Below are 19,809 nucleotides of genomic sequence, written 5' to 3' on the forward strand. Positions count from 1 at the left end.
TTTTAACGTCAAGCAAATTCAGACATTGCAGTGACAAGATTCTTTTCTAAAACACTGAAGTCTGAAAATATTTTTTGCCCTTTTACTGTTGACGGCTCACCCGCCTCTGGTATGTGTGAATACACATCCTCTCTATTGTTTTGCTTCGCCTTGCCCCAGTCTCGCTCAAGTCGTGTAAATTCGCCTTTAATGGTGGATACAAACTCAGTGGGCTTTTTTTCCCCCCAATATCAGTGGTTTTTTCCAACATATAACCCTTGTACTCAAACTCATGTATTATAGTATAAGTGACCAGTGACTGGGATTAATCTCCTGTGTAGTTTTCACATGAATGCCAGGTTACCCAGTTACCTGGCCTGCAGCAGCCTGCATGTTAGTGCCAGCTAAAGCTATGAATCTTTTTAGAAACAACAGCATTAGATACCACCAAATATAGATGTATCATATTTGTTACTCATAACTAAGAAAAATACTGCAGTCACCAATCACAATATAAAATACAAAGGCTGATATTCTCAGTACAGTTAAAAATAGTTTTGGTGACAGGGTCTTGCCGTGACCCTCAGCTATGTGGAGAGTGTTGCTGTTTTCAAAGCCAGATTAAAGACTTGTCTTTTGATTTAACATTCATTCAGCAGTTCTCAACTTTTCACATGTGAAGGTCCCTGGGACACATGCACATGAATGGAGCTATGTAGATATGTTTGGTAAGGTATGTTATGGTAAAACAATACAATACAATGCCACAATTCTTTATGCTCCATAAGTTAAAAATTGTATTGTATTGACAATTGTATTGTCTATTTTAATTATCTGAATAATAGTGGCCGTTCTACAACTCCATTCAACACTTAAACGTCCTGTATCATGGAGTGAGGTTAATAATGAATCACCAGTGAGACTATTATAGTTAATTAAATGGTAAGGGGTGGCAATTTAAATCTGCTGTTGTTTAGATCATAAAGTAGACTCCATAATCCCTAAATCATAGTTTAAAAGATAACTGCAGTCATGAGTGCTGACCGTCTCTAGGATTGTAACCGAACTGCATTGGATCAGCCAATATGGTAAATAAGTATAGAAAAACTCAATGGGTTTCATTAAATTTTTTTAAGAAATACCTCTAGGTTAAGTAATTACAGTTTTAATGCCACAAAAGAGAAGAGAAAGTTGGGATTATTATGAAACATGAACATTTTTGTTTAACAGATTAAGGTTAGAATAATCTGACAGGCTCTAAATGTTATATCATTTTATTAAATTCTGTCTGTAGTCTTAGATTGCCTCAGGATCTCTACATCATTAAAAAAAAAAAAAGATTATATCCCAGGGGTAAGACTACAAGGACATAATGTCACCTAGACTACAACTTAATGTCAAAGCTTGATTTACAGGATACTTTCAAGGATATCCTGTGGGTTAAAATTGAAGGACATTCTTAACAACCCATTTCAGGACACGGTCAGCCTTATCCAGGCAGATACAAATGCGTCAAATCCAAAACTACAGGCTGCTTTTGATTACTGTAAAGTCAAAATGTCTTTCATTTTTATGTCAGATGTCATGTCTGTTATAAACATTTATACATTAAAAATGAATGGATTTAAAAAAAATAAATAAATAAAAAATTGGTGGGGATAATATCTTTGGTTGTCACTTAAAATTGTCAGAAATTATAAATACATTTTTGTTACTGTATAAATGTATAACTGTGACAAAATGGTTAACAGTGTGTAGGTGCAGGAATGTATACAATGTACTGGACCTAGCAGTCATCATCTTCTGGGTACTTTGCAAAGAATGCACAGAGACGAATTTTCAAAGGAGATATATTTTACAGTTAGCACAGGAACTGCGCAAGAAGCATTTGGACCAGAGGGAGACTGCCAAGCATGTACCCACAGCTGAAGCTGGCAACCACATTGAGAGCCGCAAGAGACGCCAATGCCAGGTTGGCAAGTGCAATAAAAATAAAACTTTGGACAGCTGCGCTCTGTGCAAATGGCAGCGTGGAGAATCGCATTATCTGTGGTGATTGTGAACAGCCTTACACTAAAGTAAAGGAATACCCTTTTGTCGAGAAAAAGAAAAATAAATTAGACTTTTTTTTTTGCTGTGCGCGTCTGTAAAAAGTTTATTTATTTGTGATACAGTTGGCTCACCGATAAAACACATTTATTCAGAGGCATACACTATCCAGGTATAAATATAAAAAATGTCTTTGAATACTTTATTTAAAATAAGGCTATTATGAACTGGGATGTCGTCCTAAGAATATAAATGTTTAAAGGTGTCATTAACAAGGGATAGCTGTGAAAATATATGGCAGGAGGTACTTTTCAGGAGTAATTTTTTTAGCTTTTCCTTTTCCATTTTATTTCCTATTGGTCCTAATGCTAGCTACCTTCTGTACCAATCCATAAAATTATACAAACAGGTGGTAAATGAGTATCACCAATTGGAAGAACAAATTCACCAGTAAAAGGAATGCCTTTTGGGTTAGGTAGGGAATAAATACAGTAATGTACTCAACAGTGCTTTGCATATTTTTTTTATTTAATTGCCTGCACAATATTTCCATACTTGCTAACATTATGAAAACAAAATACTGAACACTACTTAGGTGCACAGGTTGAGGGGTTGCTGTAAAGGTCATTGTGTAACTATTCAAATTTGCTCTCCAAGTGCGCCACGTCATTGGCATCTCTTCTTTTCAGAAACAGCCTTTTAGAAATTTGCTCTGCAATGTCGGATTCACATGTGGAAGTTTGTAGTTCCCTCGCCATTAAAATGTAGAAATACAATTTTAGCATTTTATTGCAAAAACTCTGACTAAGAAAACATTGGACATAGTGTCAACAACTGTTTCCAAAGGATTGTGGGATTTCCTCATTTCCCCATAATTTCTTTGTAAATCAGACATTCCCCCATCTTTCATGTGATATTTGGAGTGTAAAAACGTTGGTTTGCAAAACATTATGCATTTTGATGTTATTGTTAGTTTTCCTTCAGGATATTGTCAGTGACACAGGTTTTGCAGCCTGCTTGTTACATGTGAGGGAAACATGTTACAACACAAGCACTGACATGAGACTTGGGGGTGGTGTTGGAAGGGGACTTATAATTGCAAATGCTGGGATATAAAATAGAGCTTTTAGCAGCTCACAGACGAATTTTAACACGCAGCGGGAGTTTACGACACTCTTGGCGCAATAGAGAATAGTGCCCGAGATTTGTTTGTTTTACTGTTATATACAAGTGTTTTCTGTTTACCCTTTTATTTTGTGTGTGATTTTGACTCTAATAGCTTTTCAATGGTAATTTTTGTTTCCAGTCTTGCAATAGCTGGTTTGGTACACTATTATTCAATATATATATATTTTTTTTCAATATAATCATGCCTAAGGCTTGCTGTGCAGTCTTGCGTAGTATTGGTCTATTCATTTTAACTAGAAAATAAGTATTTTTAAATGGAAAATAAGTATTCTTACAGCTGTTGATAGATAAATCATGTCTGAATCTAGCTATTCAAAACAAGCGCAAAGCTCTCAAGTTCAGCAGCACTAAGCCAAACCCACTGTTTTTATTATGACAGTCAAAAAGATAGCTGCGGTAGTTCTAGGTATAAGGTATTATATCTCCATAAGTTTCTGCAACCCTGGGTTTGCTGAAGGTTTGAGATGATTAATATATATATATAATATATATATATATATATATATATATATATATATATATATTAGGAAAAGTCAAAAAAGCACAGCAAGGAGACCGGAGTGAGCTGCCACTGCAATTACACCCAAGGCTAACCCTGCTGTAGTCTGAGTTAAATACCACTGTTCCAGTCAGTCTAAGTGCTGAAGCACTATATGGCTGAGGCATTGATCTGTGGTGCGTAAGCATTTGTTATACTGCTTTACCAGTGTTGGAGTGAAGGGGGATGGAGGTGTAGCAAGCAGCTAGCTTTGCTTTGCAGTTGTTTCTCTCTCTCTGAACCAACGAGAAGTCAGTGTTCTTTTTGTCAAGTTCAGTCTTCCTGGGCCTGCACTCGACGGTGACGTTCTGGGGGTCCGATTGGGACGCACCAAACAGGTGTAGCCAGCGCAGTGGGTACTGTTGTCAGTCAGATCCACGACTTCGTGATATACCGACTCCGTAACTAGACACCACTGTGGTTCGTAAACAATATTACGAAATGGTCTCAACCTCACTTCCCCCTACCTCCACATCTTGTGTTACGTCAGCTCGAAACGTCAACAAACAATGATTGATTGATTCTCTCTCTCTCTCTCTCTCTCTCTCTCTCTCTATCTCTCTCTCTCTAGCACCTGGAGGTGCATCAGCATGGCAAACAGGGTGTAGCCAGCGCAGAGGGTACTGTGAATCAAGGGAGACGTGTCAGACACCCTGTGGAATTTCAATTTACTTTCTGAACCAACGAGATTGCGATACTGTATACGGGCAAACTGGAACTAAGCAAGACTTTGTTCAAAGCCATAAGGACCACATCCTCTCCTTTGATGCCCACATCTCCTCTGTAGTCAAATGTTCCTTCTACCATCTTTGAAACATATCTAAAGTCCATCCCTACCTTTCCCTCCCAGACTTTGTCAGGCGTTTGTCTCCTCTCGACTCGACTATTGCAACTCTCTTTATGGAAGGTCTCCCGGCACGCACCATAAACCGACTGCAGCTGGTTCAGAATGCTGCTGCCAGGATCCTTACCAGATGTAAAAAACGTGAACACATCACCCCCAATCTTGCCCAGCTTTTCTCTGTATTTAAAGTATTATGAATTTTCTTATTGTTATTGCATCTTGTAAAGCTCTTTGTGACTATGAAAGGAGCTATATAAAATGAATTGGCCTGTGCAGGATTGATTGATTGATTCACAAGCCACGGTTAGAAGAAAGCCCTGCACAATTCCGCTGACAAAAGATTTGTGGATTGAACTGTTGAGCAATATTCTTGAGTCGTGGGTGCTGCCTGGCCACTGTGCTACAATGTTGTTGATAAGGAGGTTAGGATCCCAAATTATTTGTACGTTAATTGAATGATAACCCTTTCTGTTGACACATTGTAATATGGAGCCTGGATTTTAATATGGGTGCCATCAACCGCACCCACAACATTTGGAAGGGGTTCAGTTTTCTTTCAGCGACTGAGATACGCAGTGGACAATCCTACTGGCTGATGATTTGTGAATCACAGTGAAGTCTCCAACAACATTTAAAAATCTTCCAGTGGCATAAAAACGAATTGCCACAAACTGGAATGACTTGTACACAGCTTTACTGTCTCCTAAATGTTGCTATCTCAACCATACAATTGCAATAAAAGGCTTACACAGGTTTGAATATTTTCTGTAGGGGAGCCACACCACTAAAATCCACCACCATCCATGATTCAGACACACAGGCAGCAAGAATATAATCAACAGTTTTTATTCCAACAAGAATAATAAAAACAATATAATACACAATGAAAAGTAAAAAAATAAAAATAAATAAAAAAATAAAAAATGCAGGGTTCACAGCAATGATTTAAGATCAATAAAACAATCATAGATCTACTTCTAGTGACATTGTCTAGGATATACAGGCAGCCAGAATGCATGAACACTTGTTTCCCACAATTTAGAACTGCCCTAATTTTCAAAATCAATTAATACCATTCCCCACAACTGTCACACACTCAGCCAAACCTTGTATCCCTCAGTTCTAATGTAATTGCTTTGAAATATTTCCAGTTCAGTCTCTTAATTCCAGGTTTGAAGTTCAAGCAGTATTGTAATGTTGCTTTGATACACGATTACTGGAATGCAAGGAGTTAAAGTCCTGTCCCACTCTGCACTAGAGGTTGAGAAGACCCTAATAACTGTAATGAAACAGAAATTAGACAGAGTGGGCAGACCCATAGTTATTTTGAACCCAAACAATAATAAAGTGCAATTACTGGCAAGCAGGCTCAAAAAATAATACTAATTTATAAAATACAATTTATCTAAAAAGTTTGGAATAAACCCATTTGTTTTCAGTTTTTTTTTCGTTTCTCTCTCTTGCTCTCTGTCTCATCTCTTGCCTTTTTAAAGTGATCATCACTGTATACCTGTCACATAAATTCAAATTGCCTGTAAGTGCATAGACTAGATGACACAAATGAAAATGCTGCTGCTGACATGAAACAAAAATAGTGCATGTGAAAGATAATTTAATAAAATACGAAGCATTGCAAACGTGATCATAAGTGCAGACTTCTGGGGCTTCCGAGTGGCATGTCCAGAAACAGCCCTCCATGTGGCGTGCAGGATGTGCCATACATGTCATAGAAAACATGTCACAGCTGACCGTGACCGGGGGTTCCTAGGGAGCGGCTCAGAGTTGGCTAAGAGCTGCCTAAGTAGGGAGGGCTTAGGTCAGCAGGCAAATCCACAGCTCACCACACATCAGCGACCCCTGTGGCCGATAAGACTGATTCTGCAGTGGAGCCGCCAGATCTGTGTTCTCCCCCGGCACTATAGGTCTGGTGGCCTCGCTGTGGATCCGCAGTGTGAAAAATGACGGATTGGCAGAAGAACGTTTTGGAGGATATGTGTTCCAGCCGCCGTTTCCCAAGTCGATGGGGGTGGGGGAGTTGCAATCGGTGAGCCGAGGATACAGATAATAGTTGGGGAAAGAACTGGGGTAAAAAATTGTCGACGACTAAATTAAACATCAATCAAATAAAAACATTAGTCACCTGGTGACAAAAAATTATAAAAATTCAAGCAAATAAGTACTTCTAATGAGTCTAATTAGCATGGATAAACATGATAATGAAATACAGAGAATTCTCACCCAGACAGAAAGCAAAAATACCCATGAATATCAAAGTGTGGTCTTCATCTTGTCAATTGTCACCTTCGGTGCTGTGATAGATCTCTTCAGTTTGGGTTTGTTATGTACACTCACTGTATACTATCTACACCAATCTGATATTTCTATTAAATTTGGTAATTGCATTATACTGTATATCTGTTTGTAGTTAAATCTAATGGCTTCACATAACAAAAACATCTTGACACAAGTTATAGTTTTAACTTATTTATGTAGTTTTGTTTATTTGTTTTTCTCGGTTATTCATTTGTTTCACAGTCTGTCTAGGCTATGTACCTTATAGTCAGCTAACTGTAATTTACAGGATCACTAGATGCCCTTCAGGCACTATATCTCTGCTGCTATTTGTCAAATTATTTACTGTCGATCACACATTGCATTTAGTTTTATATTAAATATAGCATTTGAGGTTTACTCATATGCATAATAGCATATGACTGGTCATAAAATTAACAATACGAACAACTATGTGTTTGTGTTTGGACCCCAAAACAGCAGTGTCCTTAATCATGTGCTCACTTTGTCATCAGAAACTGTTTTGCTTTCCATGTTTCTTGGTTTAAAATAAGGCAAGGTAGGTGTTTAGCAATATACCACCTCTACAGCAACCACCAACCAGAGGTAAATTGCATTAACAGAGATCTGTTACAAATAGAAAAATATAACTGTGGATTGTCTCCATACACTTATGTATATACAATTAAGTATGCTTGCATTGTGATTTGACAGTGTCACAAATTTAACTCATGATTACTGTAGAAGGCACAGACAACAAATAAATAACCCTGGAAAATAATCTGAAAACATGGGGAAATATACGTCCTGAATACTTTTGCAAGGCACTGTGTATATATATATATACACACACACACCACCCACTCGAGATATCACAGGCGTTGGGGTCCAATATAAATCTGCTATATATCTAGGACTATGATATAGAGAGAGACCCATAGAAAAACAAATAGGCTAACAAATACTGTCCAAATACTCCCTCGTTTTATCGGGGGAATCAAGGTCAAGTATAAATCCTCTAGTAACCCCCTTTTTCTCATTTTTTCATATTAAAAGCAGCACACCGTTTTAATTCGTACAGTGGAGGGTAATTGCTTCTCATCAACTTGAGTCTCCAATTAATTTCATGAGTCTTCCTCTGTTTTCTCAAAAACACTCAAACCTTCTGCATTTAAAGAACCCCATTTCTAACAACAACATAGAAGGCTTGTTGCTAGGGAGCTGACGTCACTGCCCTGCGACTTTTGCTAGTGCATTGCTGCCACATGTGAACACCTCGTTGGCTAAAATAAAAACCGCTTCATCAAGTAGATATTTAATTAGTTTTGTATATTGTTGTTTGTGATGTGCAATAAGAAATAAAACAAACAGTAATTCTAAGTGTCTATGTATATTTCAGCTAAGGCATTCGCAGTTAGACAGTAAAAATTGGGAGCGGAGGAGCGATATATATACACAGTATCTCTCAAAAGTATTCACCCCCCCTTGGACTTTTCCACATTTTATTGTGTTACAACATGGAATCAGAATGGATTTAATTAGGGGTTTTTGTCACTGATCACACAAAAAATATCCATAATGTCAAAGTGAAAAATGAATCTACAAATTGTTCTAAATTAATTACAAATATAAAACAGAAAATAATTGATTGCATAAGTATTCAACTCCTTGAGTCAATATTTGGTAGAGGGACCTTTGGCAGCAATTACAGCAGCTTTGCCCATTCTTCTTAGCAAAATTGCTCAAGCTCAGTCAAGTTGGATGGGGACCTTTGGTGTACAGCAATTTTCAACTCTTTCCACATATTCTCAATTGGGTTTTCGAGGATTCGTCGTGCTCTCAATAACCTGGCTTTTTAGATATACTGGATTCAGTGGACAACAGTTGCAGCCTATAGTGAAGGTTCTGTCTGAGGAGGCAGAGAGAAGTAGCAATTGGGTCTGGTTGAAGAGGTAAGGGGCTGATGGAGGAAGTTAACATCAATGAAAAAGGAATGGATGGCTAAGGTGAGTAAACTGGGCTGAGTTGGGTGGGCATGAAGGGGAGAGGTGCTAAGACATAAGCATCATTATCAAGCCTTCCAGAGGTGTTGTGAGCTAGTCGACGAAGCACAGAAGACAGGAGGTGCCCACTTGATGCCCCTTGCGAAGTGCCCCACCCAGCCCTTTCCAGACAGTTGTCATGTTGAGGTGCCAGGGAGGCCACAAATAGACTGATCCCTGGAGCCAGCATTACACTTTAGCCATCAACACTGGGTCAATAGGAAATCCACATCACCTATCAGAGGAAAAACACTGAGGGCTCATATATTACAGTGAAGCTGTGTCTTGGTTGGTCCCCATGACTACTGTCTCACTTTATGTTGAAGAAAGCAGAGTCCAGTTTTAGCATGAAGCAAACAACAGCTCTCATGTCATGAAAATCTAAATGTTAGTGAAAACCTTATTACACCATTTTTTTTTTTCAACTATTGGTTTACTGAATGTCAAAAATCTGTCTTGCCTGTTGGATATTTGCATGCTTGTGTCTCTGGTACTAAACATAAGAGGAATCTACACTTTATTCAGTGCAGTTTAGGAAAAAGTCAGTGTTTCAGGAAGTGTTTTAAGAGGAAGCTGACAACTGGAAAGATGAAGACCAACACTTTGATTTGTATGGGTCTCTTGACTCTCTTCCTGGGTGAGAACTATATCTATTTCATTGTATGTCTTTTTTTTTTCACTTGTTAGTACAAGTATGAACTTCGGGGATATACACCTTAAGTATGGATGAAGGCAGCAGGAATGTCTGGTGTAATTAAATACAATATTTTTACTACATATATACAGTGCCTTGCAAATGTATTCAGACCCCTGACCAATTCTCTCATATTACTGAATTACAAATGGTACATTGAAATTTCGTTACGTTTGATATTTTATTTTTAAACATTGAAACTCAGAATCAGTTATTGTAAGGTGACATTGGTTTTATGTTGGGAAATATTTTTAAGAAAAATAAAAAACTGAAATATCTTGCTTGCATAAGTATTCAACCCCCACACATTAATATTTGGTAGAGCCACCTTTCGCTGCAATAACAGCTTTAAGTATGTACCAGCTTTGCACACAGTGTCAGAGTGATTTTGGCCCATTCTTCTTGGCAGATTTGCTCCAGGTTGTTCAGGTTGGTTGGACGATGCTAGTGGACCGCAATTTTCAAATACTGCCACAGATTCTCAATGGGATTGAGATCAAGATTTTGACTGGGCCACTGTGGGACATTCACCTTTTTGTTCTTGAGCCACTCCAATGTTGCTTTGGCCTTGTGCTTGGGATCATTGTCCTGCTGAAAGGTGAATTTCCTCCCAAGCTTCAGTTTTTTAGCAGACTGAAGCAAATTCTCTTGCAGTATTTTCCTGCATCCATTCTTCCTTCAAATGTAACAAGATGCCCAGTCCCTGCTGATGCGAAGCTACCCACAGTATGATGCAGCCACCACCATACTTCACTGTAGGGATGGAGTGTCTTGAGGCATGGGCAGTGTTGGGTTTGCGCCACACATAGTGCTTTGAGTTTTGGCCAAAAAGCTCTATCTTGGTCTCATCTGACCTCAAAACCTTTTCCCATATCGCAGCTGGGTCACTCTCATGCTTTCTGGCTCCAGACGTGCTTTCAGATGGTACTTTTTGAGTAATGGCTTCTTTCTTGCCACCCTCCCATACAGGCCAGTGTTATGCAGAGCTCTTGATATGGTTGACTGGTGCACCATTACTCCACTCCCAGCCACTGAACTCTGTAGCTCCTTCAAAGTGATTGTTGGCCTCTCTGTGGCTTCTCTCACAAGTCTCCTCCTTGTTTGAGCGCTGAGTTTTGAGGGACGGCTTTTTCTTGGAAGTGCCTGGGTGGTGTGATGCAGCTTCCACTTCCTGATAATTGATCCAACTGTGTTCACTGGGATATCCAAACACTTGGATATTATTTTGTACCCTTTCCCTAATCTATGCATTTGTATTACTTTATCTCTAACTTCTGTAGAATGCTCTTTGGTCTTCATTTTCCTTCAGATTCACAGCCTTACCAATGATCCTTCAACAGTGGGGTTTTTATCCAGAAAATGTGACAGCAACTTTAATGGTTCACAGGTGGAGGCCAATGGTAAGGTAATTGTGTCCTCGTTAGGGCAATTTCTTTCATCAGTGCAAACTGGGAGCTTCCACAGCACAGGGGTTGAATACTTATGCAAGCAAGATATTTCAGTTTTTTATTTTTCTTAAAAATATTTCCCAACATAAAACCAATGTCACCTTACAATAATTGATTCTGAGTTTCAGTGTTTAAAAATAAAATATCAAACAGAACGAAATTTCAATGTACCATTTGTAATTCGGTAATATGAGAAAATTGGTCAGGGGTCTGAATACTTTTGCAAGGCACTGTGTGTGTATATATATATATATATATATATATATATATATATATATATATATATATATATATATATACAGTGCCTTGCAAAAGTATTCAGACCCTCTCACAGTGTTCACATTTTGTTGTTTTAAAGCTTGCAGTCATGACACTTTGAAGTACGAATTAATATGTGTTATATACACAACCTACTCCACACATTCAAAGCAAAAACAAAAAGAAAGTAGTAAATAGATAATTAATATGAAATAAAAATGGAAAAGTCATGACTGCATAAGTATTCAAACCCTTTGCTGTGGCAAACCTAAATTAATTCAGGTGCACAAAGTGACCTTATCAAGCTACACAATTTTATTTTAATGGCCTCTGTCTGTGTGGGATATTAGTGGTTCTCATGATTTCAGAATAAAAATACCTGTCTCTGTGAGGTTCCTTGGTCAGGTAATGAATTTCAAGCAAAGACTCAACCATGAAGACTAAAGAGCTTTCAAAGCAGGTCAGGGATAAAGTCACTGAAAAGCACAGATCAGGAGATGGGTACAAAAAAATATCGAAGTCTCTGAATATCCCTGTGATCATTGTCTACTCAATCATCAAGAAATGGAAGGTATATTGTACCACCCAGACTGCCTAGATTAGGCCGTCCCTCCAAACTGAGCAGCCAGGCAAGGAGAAGACTGTTGAGAGATGCCACTGTGAGGCCAACGACAACTTTGGAAGAGCTACAGAGTTCAATGGCTGAGAGGAGAGAAAATGTGCATCAATCAACAACATCCAGAACACTTCACAAAAGTAGCCTGTATGGCAGGGTGGCAAGAAGGAAGCCATTACTAAAAATAAGCCATCTCAAAGCCCAGATGGAGTTTGCAACAAAGCACCTGAGTGATCCTGTAAAAATGTGGCAAAAGGTGTTGTGGTCAGACGAGACCAAATTGGAACTTTTTGGTCTAAATGCCAAGTGGTACATTTGGGGCAGGCCCAACACAGCACATCTCCCAGTCAACACCATCCCTACAGTCAAGCATGGTGGTGGCAGCTTCATGCTATGGGACTGGAAAGCTTGTTAGGATTCAAGGAAAAATGGATGGAGCAAAGTACAGGCAAACACTAGAGGAAAACCTGTTAAAGACTTTTCACCTTCAGCAGGACAATGATCCAAAGCACAAGGCCAGAGCTACACTGGAGTGGCTTAAGAATAAGAAAGTGGTTGTCCTTGAGTGGCCCAGTCAAAGCCCAGACTTTAATCCTATTGAGAATCTGTGGAAAGACTTGAAAACTGCTGTCCATAAGCGATCCTCAAGCAACTTGAGAGAGCTTGAGCAAATCTGCCAAAAGGAGTGGGCACAAATTGCACCAAGCCGGTGTGCAAAGTTGGTAGAGACTTACCCAACTGTAATTGCTGCCAAAGGTGCTTCCACTGAATATTGATTGATGGGTTTGAACACTTATGCAATAAAATATTTCATTTTTTTTTTCTCTTTAGTCTTTGCTGACATTTACTGTAACATCTTACCGTTAGAAGTCTTCAGTTTAAGTATTCAAGTTTTGAATAAAATATTAAGTTTAAAAAAATGTGTATGTATCTGTGACAAAGTGCCCTCCCCTGTGTATATTATCTGTTATGTGTTGCGTGTGGTGTGTTTCAATGTTGGTGTATAGACATTAGTACACGGGATATAAACGGGTCTGTGTAACATGAGTGTTTAAAATGTATATGTGTATTTAGGCACGAGGATTGCACAGCACTTCACGTGCAAGTAAAATGTAATAATATGTGAGCACGGGGAATTGCACTTTATTAATTCACGTGCTGGGATTCAAGTGAATAATTAATTAGTAATTGAATCCCAGCACAACAGTATATATATATATAGATGCACGTTTTTCACATACTCACGGTTGGGTGTTCGGTGAGTGGAGAACGGGATTGGAGACGGAGGAAATAAGAAGTATAATAATAATAATGTATAGTAAAATATATCTGCTCACCGTATTTTTTGTTTAGTATTAGTCCGTTCTGTTTATCTGTTTATTTTGGCTACCAGTGCCGTGTCCTGTTTCTGTTTGTTTGTTCAATCCTTTTATTTTCTGTTCTGTTTATTAAATGCTGAGCGAAACATTCGCTCAGCTCCACCAAACCACACCTCTCTGTCATTCATTCCTTTTCCTGGTTCTGATGCCGCCCACTTCGGCTGTCTCTGTGACAGTATCATTTTGTAATTTCACAAAATGGGACACCATAGGAAGGGTCTGAGTACTATATTGCATATATATAGTATTTAGACGATAGTAAACAATCTCAGAAAACTACTCCCCTTGTAAACGCCAAGGAAAATAGGTCTAATTTAGCAAATAACTTTTGTGTATACAGGCAAATATTGCAGACCTGTATGCCTATCTCTCTGGAAATAATCATGAAAACCATACCAAACAGCATCCTAGCTCGTGTTTTCCTTTTAAGGTGTTTTATACAATAAAGCAGAAATATTTTAGTCATTTCTCTGTGTTTAGCAAACTTTAAGATCAATTTGATATATATTTTGTTTCATCTTCTTTGACACCTATCAACGTGTCATCAATTTTCACCAAATTACCAACCCTAGTTTGAACGATGCAGCCCCAAACTTCATAACTCACAACTCAGGGAAGCATTCTTGGGATATCGTAAATCAAATGCTGCCACTGGTAACCCCCTGGTACACCTTCTGCCACTCTTCATCAATCAAGAGAAAAATTAATTTTTTTTTTTACTGCTCTTATTGCTGTTTCCAATCATTGTGAGTGGTTCTCATTGCCATTAGTGAAATATTGTGTTCAATACATTTTTGATGTATGCTCTGTGTTAAGATGATTTGACCTGAATAGAGGAGCAGTTTTTGAGCTGTAGGTGCCTTTCACCACAAATATGTATAACAGAGGCTAGATTGGCAAAGCATCTGTTGAGGTTTAAAAGTCACTAAATCACGTTTCCTTTTGTACTGTGTTATGCAGTGCCTGGACACATTATCTAGATGGTGTTGGCTACATTAAACACATAGTAAAACATTATAACATTATGTAAACAATATTTGAAGTAATCACGCTAGAACCACTCAGAATGATTGAAAATATCATGAAGAAGTGAGAAGACAGTAAAAATGAAAATGTAATTTGAAGCTACTTTCTTTCTATCCTGTCAATTGGATCCATATTCTGCACATTTTATTAATGTTGTCTTGCTTGGGCTTACATTCTGATTCCATGTACTGTAACCACCCCTCTGCCTATTACAGTCATCCTGACTCGCTCTAATTATAGTTGAGCTTTCATTCAGGTCAGCTCTGTTGTTACATGCCTGCCCCATACTCTTTGTCCCTTCCTCTTGTCCATCCCCACTGCTATTATTGGTTTATCATCACAAACTGCTCCTTGTTTGTATTTGTATTGGCCCAATTTGCATTGAAATATATATTTTAAAATGATATGAAAAAAATGATTGCATAAAATAGAAGAACATTTAAAAAAAGAAAGCTTGCAAGCCTTTAACTGGTTGCTGGTTTACTTTAAATGAGAGCAACATATTCAGTCATGAATGCGTTAGCATAATTTAAGGAGACTTTTCATGAAAACCAAGGGTTGAAGTTGACATGAACCTTTGGTGACAAGCAGGTGTATTGATAGCAATGCTATGTGACATGCAATTTGCTTGTAAAATAATCTAGACCTCAACCTCCCCTTGTATGATTATTTATTTCAGAAAAAAAAACAGATCTCAGTTGTTAATAAAGAAATGCTTTGTATGGGCTTTAGTTTCGGTACAAGATTGTCATTGCTGAAGACCTTTGTTCCTTGGCTGCATAAAAATGTTTTTAATTAAATTGGGCTTAGCAGAATTCTCGTATTGACAGGTAAAGTTTTCAAAAAATATATCTATAATATAGATAATAATATATATAGTATCTATATATATATATATATATATATATAATATTCCCTTTCAGCTACCCCGGCCCATGCTTATGATGAGGAAAATGAAATGGTTGAGAGGGAAACTGTTGAGCAGGAAATGGCTGAGCGTGAAGACAGAGAAAGAGAAGTGCCTGTGATTTTAGATGGAGTAAAGGATGGAATAGAGGACCGATGGCACAGATTCCTCACCTTTGCATTAAATAAGTTAACTCGTCGTACTGCAAAGGCCCAGCGAGAGAAACACAGAATTAAAAATTAACACAATCCGGATCAATTTAATGTTCTATTTAAAGCCCTATACACAAAATAAGAGAGAGAGAGAGACAGAGAGACTTTGACTTTTAAGATCCTTTATTTAAATATTCCAAATAAAATCCATTAAAATTCAAATAAAGGTAAAACACAACAAAAGTTAAGATTCCTACTGCCTGAGCAAAATTTAAAAAATCCTAAAATACATTGTGTTCTCCTTAAAAACAGATTTTAAACAAAATAAAAGGATCATTAAAAAATCAATATTAAACAGTGTTTTTTTTTCTTTGTTGAAAACAGATAAAAGCCAAAATAAAACACTGTAAAACAAAAATTAAATAAAATTAGAACAAAAACTGGAGCTCCCCCTCCTCACTCACAGCACACAAGGCGTCTCCCACACACCACCTCTCCTGAAAGTCCTCCAGGTTACTGACCAGTTTAAAATACTCAAACTCTACTCTGATCTGGCTGACCACGAGCACCCTGAACTGAACCGCTAAACTGGTCAGTCCAGAACCAGAGAGTTGATTTTTCCTTGTCTTTAAAATAGCCAATTTTGCCTGTCCAATTAAAAAATTAATAAGAACACACCTGTTTTTCATTTTAAAACTGTATAGAACCCCAAAAATAAAAAGCTCCTTACTAAAACGACCCCTAAATTATTCAGGATTCCCTGCAGTAAATTAAAAAGTGGCCGCAGCCTCTCACACTCACTGTAGGCATGAAAGAGAGTTTCCTCTGCTGAGCAAAAAGCGCACTGCTCACTGATGCTGGGGTCCACTCTATGGAGAAACCTGCCTGTGGACACAATGCAGTGTAGAATCTTCCACTGCAGGTCCCCCACTCTCTTGGCGAGAGGCGGCTTGTACAGCACCCTCCACACCGGCCTGTGCCCCTCCTCTACAGCCAAGTAAGCTCGCCACTTAGAGTCTACCAGACCCCTTAGCCTACTATACTCTGTGGCTTTAACACACAATTTGTATATATGTTTTCCATTCATTGTGTGAAAGATAATTTCCTCCACATTCTGCAATTTAAGCAAAGTCCCTCCATTCTCTCCACCGCCCTCACCTTCCTCACCTACTGCTGGTGACACGATCATCCCTGGAAATAAGGAAAGCTGTCTCTGCTCTGTGCCTCTGGACAACTCCTCCCTCAGGACTGCCTTGAGCCGCGGGGAGAGGCAGCCCCTCAACTCACCCATCAGTCTTTCTGCAAGCCTCTCTGAGTGCCAGCCTAGCTGTGCAGTTAGCTGGGAGGCAGTTAGCCAGCAGGAGAGCTCAAGGTTTAACAGGTGGACCATCCTGGTTACACCTGCTTTTAAAAAACTGGCACAGAGCGTCATCGACTGGAGGAACTTAACTGGAAAGAGTGGATTAAAAAATAGGGGCTCCTCAAACAGGTCCTGCCCTGTCAAGGACTCCACATCCCTTTCCACCCTCACCAGCTGCCAGGCTTTTAAAATACTTTGATAAAAAGGAGGAAGTCCTGCTTTACTAAAACTGGTGTTCTCAATTAAAAACAGGTGTTTTCCTAACCCCAGCCCCCCAAATCTATTGAGAAGGAAACAGGCCAGCCTCTTCCAATGAGCCTCCTCCTCAGTGTACAGGAGTCTCTGAACCGCCTGCAGTCTGAAGGCTGCCACCCTGCTGGCAATGCTGACTAGCCCCTGCCCCCCCTCATCACTAGGGAGGTAGAGGACTGCCGGCCTCAAACTGTGTCTCCCGCTCCAAAAGAACTCCAGCAACACTCTCTGGATCTCCTTCACCAGGCCCTGGGGTGGGTCCAGGCATACCAGCTTGTGCCACAAGCTAGAGGCCACCAGATTATTAATAACAAGCACCCGGCCCTTGAAGGACAGTTGAGCCAGCAGTCCCTTCCACCTCTGCAGCCGCCCCCTCACCCTGTCCAACAAACCCTCCCAGTTCTTTTTCATGTAGTTTTCTGTTCCGAGGTGCACCCCCAACACTTTAATACCTGTTCTGTTCCATTTCAGCCCCTCAGGCAGGAAAGGAGGGGTGCCCTCATCCCAGCTGCCTGACAGGAAGGTGTCACATTTTGCCCAGTTTACTCTGGCAGAAGATGCTCTCTGGAACTCATTTAGAGTCTGCTGCAGCGCTTGGACATCTGCATCCCCACTCACAAACACAGTCACATCGTCTGCGTAGGCAGACACCTTCACTGTGGCAGAGGAGGGTGTGGAGGGCGAGGAGGGCACTGTCCATCCAGCTAACCTGACCCTCAGCAGGTGCAGCAGGGGCTCTATAACCAGTGAATACAGCATACCAGACAGGGCACAGCCCTGCCTTATACCCCTGCACACTGGGAAGGGCTGACTCAGCCCATTGTTGATCTTTAAAATACTAAAAATGTTGGAATATAAAAGCTGAATATAAGAAATAAAACCAGGACCGAACCCGAAGGCTTCCAGTGTATGAAAGAGGTAGGTGTGGTCGACTCTGTCGAAAGCCTTCTCTTGATCCAGGGAGACCATTCCTACATTAAAATCACAAATATCACTTACAGTTAAAAAATCTCGAATAAAAAACAAGTTATCAAAAATAGAGCGACCCGGTATACAATATGTTTGATCCATATGTATTACAGTTCCAATAACACTTTTTAATCTATTACCGATTGTTTTGGATAAAATCTTTAAATCAGAACATAAAATTGACACAGGTCTCCAATTTTTAAGCTGGCAAAGGTCTCCCTTCTTGGGCAGCAGTGTAACCACTGCCCTACGGCAGCTAAGAGGCAGTTCCTTGTGGCTGAGGCTCTCTCTCAGAACCTGGAGCAAATCCTCCCCCATTATATCCCAGAAATTATTATAAAATTCTGCTGGCAGTCCATCGATCTCGGGAACCTTTCCGCTGGAGAGCTGCTTGACAGCGGCGGTCATCTCCTGGTGGGTCAGCGGTGCGTCCAGCTGAATCTGCTCCTTCTCACTGAGGCTGGGTAACCCCTGGAGCAGCCGCTCAGTGTCCTCTATGTTGCACAGTTCTTTATTATAAAGTTCCTTGTAAAAACGCACCGCCTCTCTGCTGATTTCCTCCCGGGTGTGCAGTTCTTTCCCACCAGGAGTCCTGATACAACACAGCTGTCTACTGTCCGCTCTCTTCCTCTCCAGGTTGAAGAAGAAACTAGTGGGGGCATCCATGTCTCTCAACTCCATGAATCTGGAACGCACAATCGCCCCCTTCACTCTTTCCTTCAGCAAGCTCCCCAGCGTGATTTTCTGCTCTTTTAGGTTCTCCAGGGTCTGTTCTTTAAATTCGGAATTTAAACTTTCCTCTAGGAGGAGGATTTTGGACTCTAGTTCTCTCACGTCTGTGTTCAGTGACCTGGTTGCATTTATAGTATATTGTTGACAAAAACATTTGATTTGTACTTTGCCAATGTCCCACCACTGTCTTAAATCTTTATATTGTGCTTTTTCTTTTTTCCAAATTATCCAAAAAAGTTTGAATTGTTGCTTAAATTTTACATCTTGTAATAATTTTACATTGAAATGCCAGTAAGATGCTCTGTGGGGTTCTGATTGAATTATTATTGTAATTAATAGACAGTGGTGGTCAGAGAGACTACTGGGGATGATTATTGCTTTGATAAATTTATTTAAATCGTTTTTAGAAGTATAAATCCGGTTTAGTCTTGCTCTATATACACAGTCTGTGTGATATTGAGACCAGGTGTATGTCAACCAGGTCACTGGACTCTAACAATGCAGCCAACTCTCTGGAGGACTGAGGGTGTGGTTCATCATTATTTCTATCAATATTAAAATTAACAGTACAATTAAAATCTCCTCCTACTACCACCACATCATTATTATTAATATTAAAAAGAGCTTGCTTTAATTTCTTAAAAAATAAAATTCGTTCCCCCCCTCTATTGGGGGCATAAATATTAATAAAAACATACACTGTACTGCCCAGCCTAGCTCTTACTTTTAAAATCCTCCCTTTCTTGATTTCATCCATATCTAGTAAAACTGCCCCCAGGCTGGGTTTAAAAAGCACGGCTACTCCTGCACTAGTACTAGCGCCGTGACTCATCACGCACAGCCCCTTCCACTCCGCTCGCCACGCCTCCTCATTCTCCTGATCCGAGTGCGTTTCCTGCAGAAACACCACCCCCGCCTGCTTCTGCTCTAAAAACCCGACTAGCTGCGCCCTCTTAAAAGACTGTCTGCAGCCGTTTAGATTAAAAGAAATAAAAACGCACCTTTCCATCATAGCTAAAAAAACTAACACACTAAAACAAGTAATAAAAGAAGTTTCATAAAACACAGCCATTTTTAAACAAGA

At 39.5% G+C, this 19,809-nt stretch overlaps 1 pseudogene; it reads right to left on the minus strand.

The window, feature by feature from the left end:
* Positions 1 to 4,835: 4,835 nt before the first annotated feature.
* The window catches only part of LOC121315732, a 150,979-nt pseudogene continuing 136,005 nt past the window's right edge, over positions 4,836 to 19,809 (minus strand).

Source organism: Polyodon spathula, chromosome 1 (assembly GCF_017654505.1).
Source record: "Polyodon spathula isolate WHYD16114869_AA chromosome 1, ASM1765450v1, whole genome shotgun sequence".
NCBI classification, from domain to species: Eukaryota; Metazoa; Chordata; class Actinopteri; order Acipenseriformes; family Polyodontidae; genus Polyodon; species Polyodon spathula.